The sequence below is a fragment of the Triticum dicoccoides genome, chromosome 5A (genome assembly GCF_002162155.2).
Source record: "Triticum dicoccoides isolate Atlit2015 ecotype Zavitan chromosome 5A, WEW_v2.0, whole genome shotgun sequence".
NCBI classification, from domain to species: Eukaryota; Viridiplantae; Streptophyta; class Magnoliopsida; order Poales; family Poaceae; genus Triticum; species Triticum dicoccoides.
In genome coordinates, this window is record NC_041388.1 from 553,452,566 (window position 1) to 553,466,117 (window position 13,552).

A 13,552-nucleotide genomic window follows, 5' to 3' on the forward strand; every position below is an offset into this window, starting at 1 on the left:
GTATTATGTTTCTGGTTAATACAATTCTAGCATGAATAATAAGCATTTATCATGAAATAAGGAAATAAATAATAACTTTATTATTGCCTACAGGGCATATTTCCTTCAGTCTTCCACTTGCACTAGAGTCAATAATCTAGATTACACAGTAATGATTTTAACACCCATGGAGCCTTGGTGTTGATCATGTTTTGCTCGTGGAAGAGGCTTAGTCAACGGGTCTGCAACATTCAGATCCGTATGTATCTTGCAAATCTCTATGTCTCCCACCTGGACTTGATCCCGGATGGAGTTGAAGCGTCTCTTGATGTGCTTGGTTCTCTTGTGAAATCTGGATTCCTTTGCCAAGGCAATTGCACCAGTATTGTCACAAAAGATTTTTATTGGACCCGATGCACTATGTATGACACCTAGATCGGATATGAACTCCTTCATTCGCTGCTTCCGAAGCAGCAATGTACTCCGCTTCACATGTAGATCCCTCCATGACGCTCTGTTTAGAACTTCTCCAACTGACAGCTCCACCGTTTAATATAAAAACATATCCGGTTTGTGATTTAGAATCGTCCGGATCAGTGTCAAAGCTTCCATCAATGTAACCATTTACAATGAGCTCTTTGTCACCTCCATAAATGAGAAACATATCCTTGGTCCTTTTCAGGTATTTCAGGATGTTCTTGACCGCTGTCCAGTGATCCACTCCTGGATTACTTTGATACCTCCCTGCTAGGCTAATAGCAAGGCACACATCAGGTCTGGTACACAGCATTGCATACATGATAGAGCCTATGGCTGAAGCATAGGGAACAGTTTTCATTTTCTCTCTATCTTCTGCAGTGGTCGGGCATTGAGTCTTACTCAACTTCGCACCTTGTAACACAGGCAAGAACCCTTTCTTAGCTTGATCCATTTTGAACTTCTTCAAAACTTTATCAAGGTATGTGCTTTGTGAAAGTCCAATTAAGCGTCTTGATCTATCTCTATAGAGCTTGATGCCCAATATATAAGCAGCTTCACCGAGGTCTTTCATCAAAAAACTTTTATTCAAGTATCCTTTTATGTTGTCCAGAAATTCTATATCATTTCCAATCAAGAATATGTGATCCACATATAATATTAGAAATGCTACAGAGCTTCTTGTAAATACAGGCTTCTCCAAAAGTCTGTGTAAAACCATATGCTTTGATCACACTATCAAAACGTTTATTCCAACTCTGAGATGCTTGCACCAGTCCATAAATGGATCGCTGGAGCTTGCACACTTTGTTAGCTCCCTTTGGATCGATAAAATCTTCAAGTTGCATCATGTACAACTCATCTTCCAGAAATTCATTCAGGAATGCAATCTTTACATCCATTTGCCAAATTTCATAATCATAAAATACGGAAATTGCTAACATAATTCGGACGGACTTAAGCATCGCTACGGGTGAGAAAGTCTCATCGTAGTCAACTCCTTGAACTTGTCGAAGACCTTTTGCAACAAGTCGAGCTTTGTAGACAATAACATTACTGTCAGCGTCTGTCTTCTTCTTAAAGATCCATTTGTTCTCGATGGCTTGTCAATCATCGGGCAAGTCAACCAAAGTCCACACTTTGTTCTCATACATGGATCCCATCTCAGACTTCATGGCCTCAAGCTATTTTGCGGAATCTGGGCTCATCATCGCTTCCTCATAGTTCGTAGGTTCGTCATGGTCAACTAACATGACCTCCAGAACTGGATTACCGTACCACTCTGGTGCAGATCTTGCTCTGGTTGACCTACGAGGTTCGGTAGTAACTTGATCTGAAGTTTCATGATCATCATCATTAGCTTCCTCACTTATTGGTGTAGATGTCACAGGAACCGGTTTCTGTGATGAACTACTTTCCAATAGGGGCGCAGGTACAGTTACCTCATCAAGTTCTACTTTCCTCCCACTCACTTCTTTCGAGAGAAACTCCTTCTCTAGAAAGGATCCATTCTTAGCAACGAATATATTGCCTTCGGACCTGTGATAGAAGGTGTACCCAATAGTTTCGTTTGGGTATGCCATGAAGACACATTTCTCCAATTTGGGTTCGAGCTTATCAGGTTGAAGCTTTTTCACATAAGCATCACAGCCCCAAACTTTAAGAAACGACAACTTTGGTTTTTGCCAAACCATAGTTCATAAGGTGTCGTCTCAACGGATTTTGATGGTGCCCTATTTAACGTCAATGCAGCCGTCTCTAAAGCATAACCCCAAAACGTTAGCGGTAAATCAGTAAGAGACATTATAGATCAGACCATATTTAGTAAAGTATGATTACGATGTTCGGACACACCATTACACTGTGGTGTTTCGGGTGGCGTGAGTTGCGAAACTATTTCGCATTGTTTCAAATGTAGGCCAAACTCGTAACTCAAATATTCTCCTCCACGATCAGATCGCAGAAACTTTTATTTTATTGTTACGATGATTTTCCACTTCACTCTGAAATTCTTTGAACTTTTTAAATGTTTCAGACTTATGTTTCATTAAGTAGATATATCCATATCTGCTCAAATCATCTGCGAAGGTGAGAAAATAATGATACCCGCCGCGAGCCTCAATATTCATCGGACCACATACATCAGTATGTATGATTTCCAACAAATTTGTTGCTTGCTCCATAGTTCCGGAGAACGGCGTTTTAGTCATCTTGCCCATAAGGCATGGTTCGCAAGTACCAAGTGATTCATAATCAAGTGATTCTAAAATTCCATCAGTATGGAGTTTCTTCATGCGTTTTATACCAATATGACCCAAAGTGCCACAAATAAGTTGCACTATCATTATCAACTCTGCATTTTTTGACTTCAACATTATGAATATATGTATCACTACTATCGAGATTCAACAAGAATAGACCACTCTTTAAGGGTGCATGACCATAAAAGATATTACTCATATAAATAGAACAACCATTATTCTCAGATTTAAATGAATAACCGTCTCGCATCAAACAAGATCCAAATATAATGTTCATGCTTAACGCTGGCACCAAATAACAATTATTTAGGTCTAAAACTAATCCCGAAGGTAGATGTAGAGGTAGCGTGCCGACGGCGATCACATCGACTTTGGAACCATTTCCCACGCGCATCGTCACCTCGTCCTTAGCCAATCTTCACTTAATCCGTAGTCCCTGTTTCGAGTTACAAATATTAGCAACAAAACTAGTATCAAATTCCGAAGTGCTACTGCGAGCTCTTATGAGGTACACATCAATAACATGTATATCACATATACCTTTGTTCACCTTGCCATCCTTCTTACCCGCCAAATACTTGGGGCAGTTCCGCTTCCAGTGACCAGTCTGTTTTCAGTAGAAGCACTCAGTCTCAGGCTTAGGTCTAGACTTGGGTTTCTTCTCCTGAGCAGCAACTTGTTTGTCGTTCTTCTTGAAGTTCCCCTTCTTCTTCTCTTTACCCTTTTTTTGAAACTGGTGGTCTTATTTACCATCAACACTTGATGCTCCGTCTTGATTTCTACCTCCGCAGCCTTTAGCATCGCGAAGAGCTCGGGAATAGTCTTATTCATCCCTTGCATATTATAATTCATCATGAAGCTTTTGTAGCTTGGTGGCAGTGATTGAAAAAATCTGTCAATGACACTATCAACAGGAAGATTAACTCCCAGTTGAGTCAAGGGATTATGATACCCAGACATTTTTAGTATATGCTCACTGAAAGTCCTCCATCTTGCAGCTATAGAACTTATTGGAGACTTCATATCTCTTAATCCGGGCATTTGCTTGAAATATTAACTTCAACTCCTGGAACATCTCATGTGCTCCATGGCGTTCAAAACGTCGTTGAAGTCCCGGTTCTAAGCCGTAAAGCATGGCACTCTGAACTATCGAGTAGTCATCAGCTTTACTCTGCCAAACATTCTTAACATTGTCAGCAGCATCTGCAGCAGGCCTGACACCCAGTGGTGCTTCCAGAACGTAATTCTTCTGTGCAGCAATGAGGATAATCCTCAAGTTATGGACCCAGTCCGTGTAATTGCTACCATCATCTTTCAACTTTGCTTTCTCAAGGAACACATTAAAATTCAACGGAACAACAGCACGGGCCATCTATCTACAACAACATAGATAAGCAAAATACTATCAAGTACTAAGTTCATGATAAATTTAAGTTCAATTAATCATATTACTTTAAGAACTCCCACTTAGATAGACATCCCTCTAATCATCTAAGTGATCACGTGATCCATATCAACTAAATCATAACCGATCATCACGTGAAATGGAGTAGTTTTCAATGGTGAACATCACTATGTTGATCATATCTACTATATGGTTCACGCTCGACCTTTCGGTCTCAGTGTTCCGAGGCCATATCTGCATATGCTAGGCTCGTCAAGTTTAACCCGAGTATTATGCGTGTGCAAAACTGCTTGCACCCGTTGTAGATGGACGTAGAGCTTATCACACCCGATCATCACGTGGTGTCTCGGCACGATGAACTTTGGCAATGGTGCATACTTAGGGAGAACACTATTATCTTGAAATTTAGTGAGAGATCATCTTATAATGTTACTGTCAAACAAAGCAGAATAAAATGCATAAAGGATAAACATCACATGCAATCAATATAAGTGATATGATATGGCCATCATCATCTTGTGCTTGTGATCTTCATATCCGAAGCACCGTCATGATCACCATCGTCACCGGCGCGACACCTTGATCTCTATCGTAGCATCGTTGTCGTCTCGCCAACTATTGCTTCTACGACTATCGCTGCCGCTTATCGTATCATCGTTGCAGTAGTGGCACTTGTCGTTCTTGCGGGCGGCGCTGCCAGAGGAGTTCTGGTTCCCGCGCCCACCTTGGCCGCCTCCATGACCGCGCGAGCACGCGCCGCCGCTACCACCGCGGCGGCGGCCCCCACCGGCAGCCTGTTTGCTGCTGCCACAGTGGCCCCAGCCTGATCGAGCTTCTGCTGCCGCGCCATCCACTCCTCGTGAGTGAACAGCAGGCTGCTACCGCCCTGGGCGATCCCTCCAGCCCATAGCGCTCCTCTACCGCCTTCAGCCGGCCGGTCAGCTCCTCGATCATGAGCTCCGACAGGTCGAGCAGCGTCTCTATGGAGAGCGCCACCTGAGCATAGCGCGGCGGGACGACCCGGAGAAACTTCTCCACGACCCTTTCTTCCTTCAGATCATCACCAAGAAGAGCAAGATTATTCATCATACCGGTGAGTCGAAGGGCAAACTCGTAGACGGTCTCCTCATCCTTGAAGCGGAGATCATCGAATTCTCGACGGAGGGACTGGGCCTTCGCCTTGCGCACGCGGTCGACCCCAAGACGGATCGTCTTGATGGAGTCCACGCCTCCTTCGCCATCTCCTTCACGGCGAGCGTCGCCAAAATCTCCGGCGGTACGGCCCGGAGGATCGCCTCCAGGGCCAATCGATCGTCATGGTAGTCAGCGTCGTCGTACATGCACGCGCCGATCTCGATGACGGTCCACAAGCCTCTCGCCTGCAGGATCACCTTCATCAGGAGCGACCACTCCGCGTAGTTCGTCCTCGTCAGGGTGGGGTAGGAGGTGGATCCGGTCGCCTCGCGCAGCGACCGTGGCATTGCCAGCTCGCGGCCAGACGACTTCCCTGAACCGTCGCCAAGCAGAGGCGCGGGCTTGCCGCCGCCGCTGTTGGTGCTCTTCCCGTCCTTCTTCGCCTCAGCCCCGGAGTTGTCCGGCGAGGTAGAACGGGAACGAGCCGGATTGCTCTTCCCCATGACCGAAACGCGGCTCTGATGCCAATTGTCAGCACTCCCAAAGTGCCAAGACGATGAACACACACACACACACACGAGTGGAGCTCTAGGTAGACGATGAACACAAGGTTTTGAGCTGCTAACTTTTACAGCTTTTCTGCTCCTTTCTTGCTTCTATTTATTCAGAGTACAGAAGGGAAACTAGAGATCGTGGCCCCTGACTTGGCGCCCACGTGATCCACAACGCTCGTGCCATCCCACGAGCAGATCAACGAGGCGCAAGACTCGCTCCAGGTCGTTGCAACCTTCGAGCAAAGCTAGCTAACATAAAGACTGAAAAACGAGAAAGCTAACCTGACACAAAACTAGCTAACTGAACTTTGACAGGGCTTGGGGTTTTATTTCAACATACCGCCTATCAATCTTTATTTTGCCCTTTTACTAAAGTGGCATGGCAAAATTTTGCGGACTCTCAGGTGCCCATGGTTACAATCGCGCTCTCTGCTCCGTCAGTTAACAAGTGTTGGGCTAGTCTTCATAATGTTGCGCCTATCACTGATAGCAAGATCCGTGTCTCCACTACAATGTACATCGCTTAGCATATCCGGAGGGAGAGGAACGCCAGATTTTTTTATCACATAGCTGCACCGGCGCTCGTAGGCGCGCCCAAAGCAAAGGCTGATATCTACTTGTTTTAAGAGGTAGCCAATATGTAACTAACCTTCTCTTTTCCTTTCTTCTCTTGTCCCTGCTCCCTCTTGAGGCCCTGCGGCCGTTCCCAACCTGCTCCCAAACTGTAACGGACACTGTTTTTCTTTTTCCCCTACTTAATGCAAAGCAGAACTCCTGCTGGTTCGTCAAAAGTTAAGCTTAGTTCAAAATACAGGTTGCATTATTTTTGTCAACCTAGTGAAAAGTGTTTTTTTTTTGTGGGGACCTAGTGAAAAGTGTTGTTACTGTTGGAACTTCTGAGATGTATATGCTGCCATTGTTGATGAACAAGAGCCGACCCACGGCTCGGGTCTTTGCCTAGTCTGCGAAGGACCTAAAGGCAATCCAAATTATATTTAAATTGGATACTCCCTTCATTTACTTATACAAGGCTACTTTGAAATATACATTCTGCATCTTATATAAGGCCGTCAACAATAATCGAGACAATAGTTAATAATATTTTCTCATACTAGCAATATGTTTAATACTTGCATGTATCCAGTCATAATGACACTCAACTCTTCCTTGCTCAATGTCCACTCAGTTTCATATTCATTGTTTGCATACATGCAACGTACTAATTATTCCAGTAAACGAAAAGAAAACCGGAGTTACAAAACATGCATTAAATTTTAATCATGATATCTGTAATATGAGTTCATGGCCTTGTATATAAAAATAGAGGGGGTATACTGCATGTCCGCACTCTTTAGAGAAATAGAAGAAACCCTAGGCATATTTTTACAGTAATTTTTTTTGCGGGGGATATTTTTTTTACAGTAATTGTGCCTGCCATTGTTCCGATTAGCGAAAATACCCACGGGCACACCAGTGGCGGTAGGAACATGATGCACATGCAATACCAGCGATCCGTTTATCAGTTCTAAAGCTAACTATCTAAATTATACTTCAAGGATGTTTTTTTAAATCTCTGGCTAATTGCTTTGCATGTATACAACTTGATCGGTATGACCTGAAACCTTGCATTTGAAGAGCTGAAACACTTGCCAAGAAACGTACGATCATCTCATAACTCAGGTCAGCCATGAGTCATGTTGCATTCTGAGTTTCGTTCCAAATTCTACCTAGGGTTGCAACATAATGGGACACAGAGCCCGTACATTGGTTTCAACCCAATTCTGCAACCGCCTTTGGGATCACTATAGAGACTGTACAACGGCAGGATCCGGGGATCAACCATTAGTTCATTACGTATTCATATTCTTGACACCTCCTAAGCCCATACTATCCTGTACTCCTGTTGTCCACCTTATTGATGAGAGTGCCGCATGAGCATGGAAAATTGCCGAGAATAAGGAACTTGGGGAAACTCTTTGACGGGTGCATGTACTTGATGTCGTCCTGTGTCAATTTTGGTTGGATGTTCTTTTTTGCGGGTAGGGAGGGTAGGGTTGGATGTATTCTATGCGAGAGAAGATCGTTGTCGCACATATTGTTGAAATATATTGCCCGCCTCTCTCCATCAGTTCGGACTTATGGATTAGTAGGCTGGAATATGAATTCAATACATATAACACCACTCAAATTCTGCATGACCGGTGTGTACCATGCAGACGGACACCAAGTGTGAAAAGCTGAAGCACAACGAAACTTATGGTGGTTGTCTTCAGTTAATCTTCACAACATGCACATTGGTTGCCTTACAAGCTGAGGTGTTTGTTCAAGCTTTGAATAGAGCTATATGAAAGTTGGCATGTCAATTAACTATATGTAATTTTCTTTTCTGTGATCTCTCGGACCCTCTGGTAACAAAATACATAGTTCGTTCGTGGTCGTTTGGATGGTTCAGAGAAGGAAGTATTTCCTGTGCTGAGTGTGCGTGCACACAATACTACAGGAACAAGCTAGGAGTTGGTTGATCAATGGTCACGTCGTTTAATTCTTTGTGAGATCGATTGTTACTTGTACAAATTTTTATAACGTTCCAGTCTATATGTACGTGTGCAACTGATGGTGAGAATTCAAGCAAAAGCAAAGACCATGAGGGAAAAAAACTAAAGCAAAGAGCAAATGCAATTAGAAGGTTGGTCCAGCTATAATAAAGAAACTGAAAGCTCGTGACACCCACGAGTGCAACTCTTCCGTGCTTGTCCTTCCATGAGGATTCTTCCCACCTCGTAGCGCTCAACTCTGTACTTGTGGATAGATGCAAAACAAATACTAGAAGTGTTGCCCAAAGCGACACCAGAAAGGATTTTTTTTCAAAACTATAACTTTTTGTGCAGTAAATTCGGAAACTATAGCACTAAACGCGAAAAAATCAAAACTATGACCCCATCGGCCTCGCGCTGGCCGAAGAGGTTGTTTTCGGCCCGGGTATGGCCGAAAAGGACTTTTCGTCCAGGCTTTGACCGAAGTAAGGCTCGGCTGGGCCGAAGAGGTGGTGTCGGTGGCGGGCCGGCCGAAAATCGTAGCTTCGGCCCACGCGCGGCCGAAGTGGGCTCTTTTCGGCCAGCTGGGGGCCGAAAAGCTCTTCAGCCAGGAATTGACCGAAGAGTTCGGGATAAGGCTCGCCAGGCCGTCTCCTTCCTCTGGCTGCTCGCACTCCTCCTCTCTCTCTCGTTCTTCTCTGTAACCTCACAAGCCCGCGCCGATCTCCACCACTTTGCACCCATTTTCACATCCAAGACACAGAATAGATAGATCATACCATTCTCCAACAGCCTACGGTGTATTTTTGGGTATGGGATAGTTTTTTCTGCGTTTGGAGGGAGGAGCCATGGTGGGGTGGAGAAGGTGTGGATGGGAAGGAGGTGGTGGTGAGGAGGAGCAGCTGGTGTGGACGAGGAGGTGCGGCTTGGGGGGTGACCGGAGTTGAGCCTCCGGTCGTCGAGGGGGCAGCGCTGCCGTTGTCCTGTGGTGCAAGTACTCCACGAGGTGGCCGGTGCCGCTGAGTGAAAGAGAGGAGCAAGAAGTTAGGGACACACACTTCGAAGGTATAACCATGCCATCACAAATTTTCTCCGAATTGTATATTTTAATTAGTTTAGATAAGTCATATTGTGAAGTGCAGTGTTAATATATTTGTGGAGGCATTTTAGTGCATAGTTAGTGTAACGGGTAATATTAGTCTTTGTTGTGATTAATGAGAGGATGACAATGTCTGACAGGTGAAAATGTCTGAATCAGTAAATCTGACAGTTTACTACGGCGCTGGTAATGTTCGATATAATGAGTTGGGGGTTGATCTTAGCGAGTTTAAAAATGGCGTCATGACACTAGCTGACCCGGACAGACTGGACATTAGACAGTTGAAGTACTGGTTGACAACTAGTTTCGGTCTGTATCCTGAAGTATGTTCCGTCAGTATTCATGCATTGTGGACCAAATCCTGTAAAAATGTCAAGTGGGAGTTGATGCCGGTAGATAGGAGCCAGCATTGGTTGCCCCTGTTAAGACGCTGCCGAGACCGAAGAATCCACCCATATGCACTTGTGCAACCTGTGCCGAAGGAGGAGAATACCTTACAACTCCATAGGGGGTATGAACCCGGCCAAGGCAGTGAAGTGGCTAACGAGATTGTTTTATCCGGGTCACAGCCACAAGATGTGGATGCTAGCCAACCCGAGAAAGAGTCAGACTACGTGCCACACAGTGTTTGTGGTCCTGATACTGGGCAGAGTAGCCAGTCGATAATATTAGCTGGTTCTGGTTTTGCTGATGGGGATGAGGAAGGGGATGAAATGCAGAGGGTGATGGAGGAAGAGGACGAGGATGGATTGGTGGAGGAACTGGATTCTGAAAATTCTGAGGATGAAGTTGAGGTACCGATTCCTTCTGCATGGGAGCAGGACATATCTGAGGATGAAGTTGGGATTTCTGGATTGTGCACTAGAGATCGGCACTTTTGGATGACCAAGGCCAAGTTGGTGTACGACGTGACGGTTGAGGAGATGTCTCTTCATAGGGTGATGAGACAGTTCGGTCTATATCAACAGCCTGAGATTCTAGATATTCCACACTTGCCAGACCACGTGCACAAGTAAGTACTAATACTATTTTAGTTGGCAGCTCTGCATTCATAATATACCTAATCATGTATCGCGCATGTCAATCTAAGGGACAGTCGCCTAGGAGGAAACAAGTCCATGGCTTATTGGCTTCAGAGCATTACCCCTTACGTTAACGAATGGACTATCGCTGCGACAAATATCTGGGGTGAGGTTCGGCCTTTAACTGGGAAATGTTCGGGTTGTATCTGCAGCGTTACCGGCATACAACGAGGATCTACTTGGTTCCATCAGCTGCTCCTGATCAGATCGAAGCCCCTCTCACCAGCGATATGTACCCAACTGCCTCTGTTTTGGGAACCAGACACCACGCGGTAAATGCCTTGGTTCTCATATGTTAAGTCTTTTGTTAATCTGGACATATTCGCTTGGTTGCCTATTCGTGATGTCTATCATACAACGAGGATATAATTGGTTCACTCTTTGTGTACAGGGTGACTTGACACTACAGGCGCGAGAGGAGGTTTCCGCTTTAATGCGGCGCTTTCAGAGGGGAGAAACTATCCCACCGTGAGAGGGCGTCTCATGGTTGAGGCGTCTTGATGACAAGCTACGCGGGATTTACGCAGCTGTTACGTGTAGACGGACTTCGGATGTTGCACTTCCTCCTCCAGCACATCGTCTGCCACGTCCCTCTGTACAGCATTCAGAACCACGACCCTCTGTGCACCGTTCAGAACCACGACCCTCTGTGCACCGTGCAGAACCTCATCCTTCACAGCCAGGGAGATCTTCCTGGCATGAGCCACCTCCTTCACAGCCAGGGAGCTCTTCCTGGCATGAGCCACCTCCTTCACAGCCAGGGAGCTCTTCCTGGCATGAGCCACCTCCTTCACAGCCAGGGAGCTGTTCCTGGCATGAGCCACCTCCTTCACAGCCAGGGAGCTCTTCCTGGCATGAGCCACCTCCTTCACAGCTAGGGAGTGCTTACTGGCATCGGCAGATGAATCTAGGTAACACTACTCACTACATTCTTTTGAACAGTGTAGTAATCGTTCTTGCATTCTCAGCAGTCACTGATGCTTACTGGTGGTGCTTCGTTCATGCATTTGTATCAATTTTACTTTACCGCAGGCGGCAACCAGTCGCAACCATTCATGCATTCAGAGCAGTCACCGATCCTTAGTGGTGGTGCTTTGTACTTTGAGGGCGACCGCGAGGATGATGACCAAGCTACAAACATTTATGGCTTCTCGCAGACAGTGTTTCACACTCCACCACCACCACCGACGCAGGAGACACAGACCGTGACAGACGAGGTTAACTATGGTCGTGGTTATCGCGAGCCTCGTCCACCGCCTCGGCGCTTATCGCCTTCCGGTCCTCGCCCGAGGAAGACCCAGACTCATCGTCGTCCGCCGCAGTGATATGCTTATCTATCTATGTATGACTCATCATCTATGTTAGTTTCAGACTATTCGCAGTTGTGTGTCAGTATTTATGTATGAGACATGCTTCATGTATGTGTTACTATCGCACTTGCTTCTATGTACATCTGAATTAAACGGTGCGGCTGAACTTGTGCAATACATCTTACATACTACAAAATGAAATTTAGATAGAACATAATGCCCTACAATAATACAATACAAACTAATAATGCAAATACATCTGAATGAAACGGTACAACTAGAATACATCTTACATACTACATGAAGTCATCATCGTCATCCTCCGTTGATGCAGCCCTCTTGCCCTTCAACGATGCGCTCCTCTTGCCCTTCGTCGATGCAGAACTCTTGCCCTTGGTCGATACAGAACTCTTGCCCTTCGCGGATGCAGAACTCTTTCCTTTGGACGATGCAGAACTCTTGCCCTTCGACGATGCAGAACCCGGAAGCGGCGGCATGAAGATATCATCGTCGTCCTCGCTCTCCCCAGTCCATAAAAATGGATGCTTTTCTACAGTCCTTCTAAAAGTTTCACTCTTCGGCTCCACCACCTTCTTCCACCTTTCATGCAACCTAAGAAGTTCTTGACGTACCTCCTCATAGGTCCTTTCAGGCCACCCAGACCTACGTAATTGGTGAGCCAACTCATTCATTATGGTGTCACTATCGGTGAGTTCGTCCCATGGAACTATCCTATTGTCCATCCTAAAATCGGTAGCTAGACTCAGCAGAGTGCTGCTCATCTCAGGGTGAAAACTACGATCGAATGGATAATGGGACATCTTGACTACACTACACTGGAATGCTTATCCACCTCCGCCTGAAGGGGGTTATATAGATATAGAGGAGAAAATGGCGGGAAAGAATAACTGCGGTATGGCGGGAAAGGGTTGGCGGGAAGGGATTGGCGGGCAAATAAGGCGGGAAGGGATTGGCGGGAAAATAAGGCGGGAACGGATTGGCGGGAAAATAAGGCAGGAAGGGATTGGCGGGGAGGGGTTGGCGGGAAAAGGGTGACGGGAACATATGGCGGGAAGGAGTTGGCGGGAAACGGGTGACGGGAAGGGGTGGGCGGGAAACGGGTGGCGGCAAAATACATTTCAGCATGAGCCATGCAACTTCGGCCTAGGGTTGACCAAAAAATGACTTTTCGGCCTAGACTTGACCAAAAAGTCTATTTCGGCCTAGAGTTGACCAAAAAGTGTCTTTTCGGCCAGGGGATGGCCGAAAACTATACTTCGGTCTAAATGTGGCCGAAAAGTACTACTTCGACCTAACTGTGGCCGAAAAGTACTACTTCGGCCAAAGAATGGCCGACGGGCTACTAGTTTTGGTTTTTTTTTTTGCATTACGTCCTATAGTTTCCGAAATTGCTACAATAAATAACATAGTTTTGAAAAAAAATCACCAGAAAGTGCCAAGGATCGTCAAGAAGGATTGAGGAACCATCGAAGGAGGACCTTTTCAGGACTTGACAAGGTGCAAGTGACTAATCGGTTCGTTGATCAACAATAGGGTCTTCATGCACAAAGATGCACATTTCCCAATGCCTCCTAAACCCACAACTGATCCTACTAGCTTATTTCTAGCATTTCTTATGGTGTTGATCAATCTTCTCACTTTTTGCTTATGAACACCTCGATTTTTAGTTCTCTCTCTCTCTCTCTCTCTGTGTGTG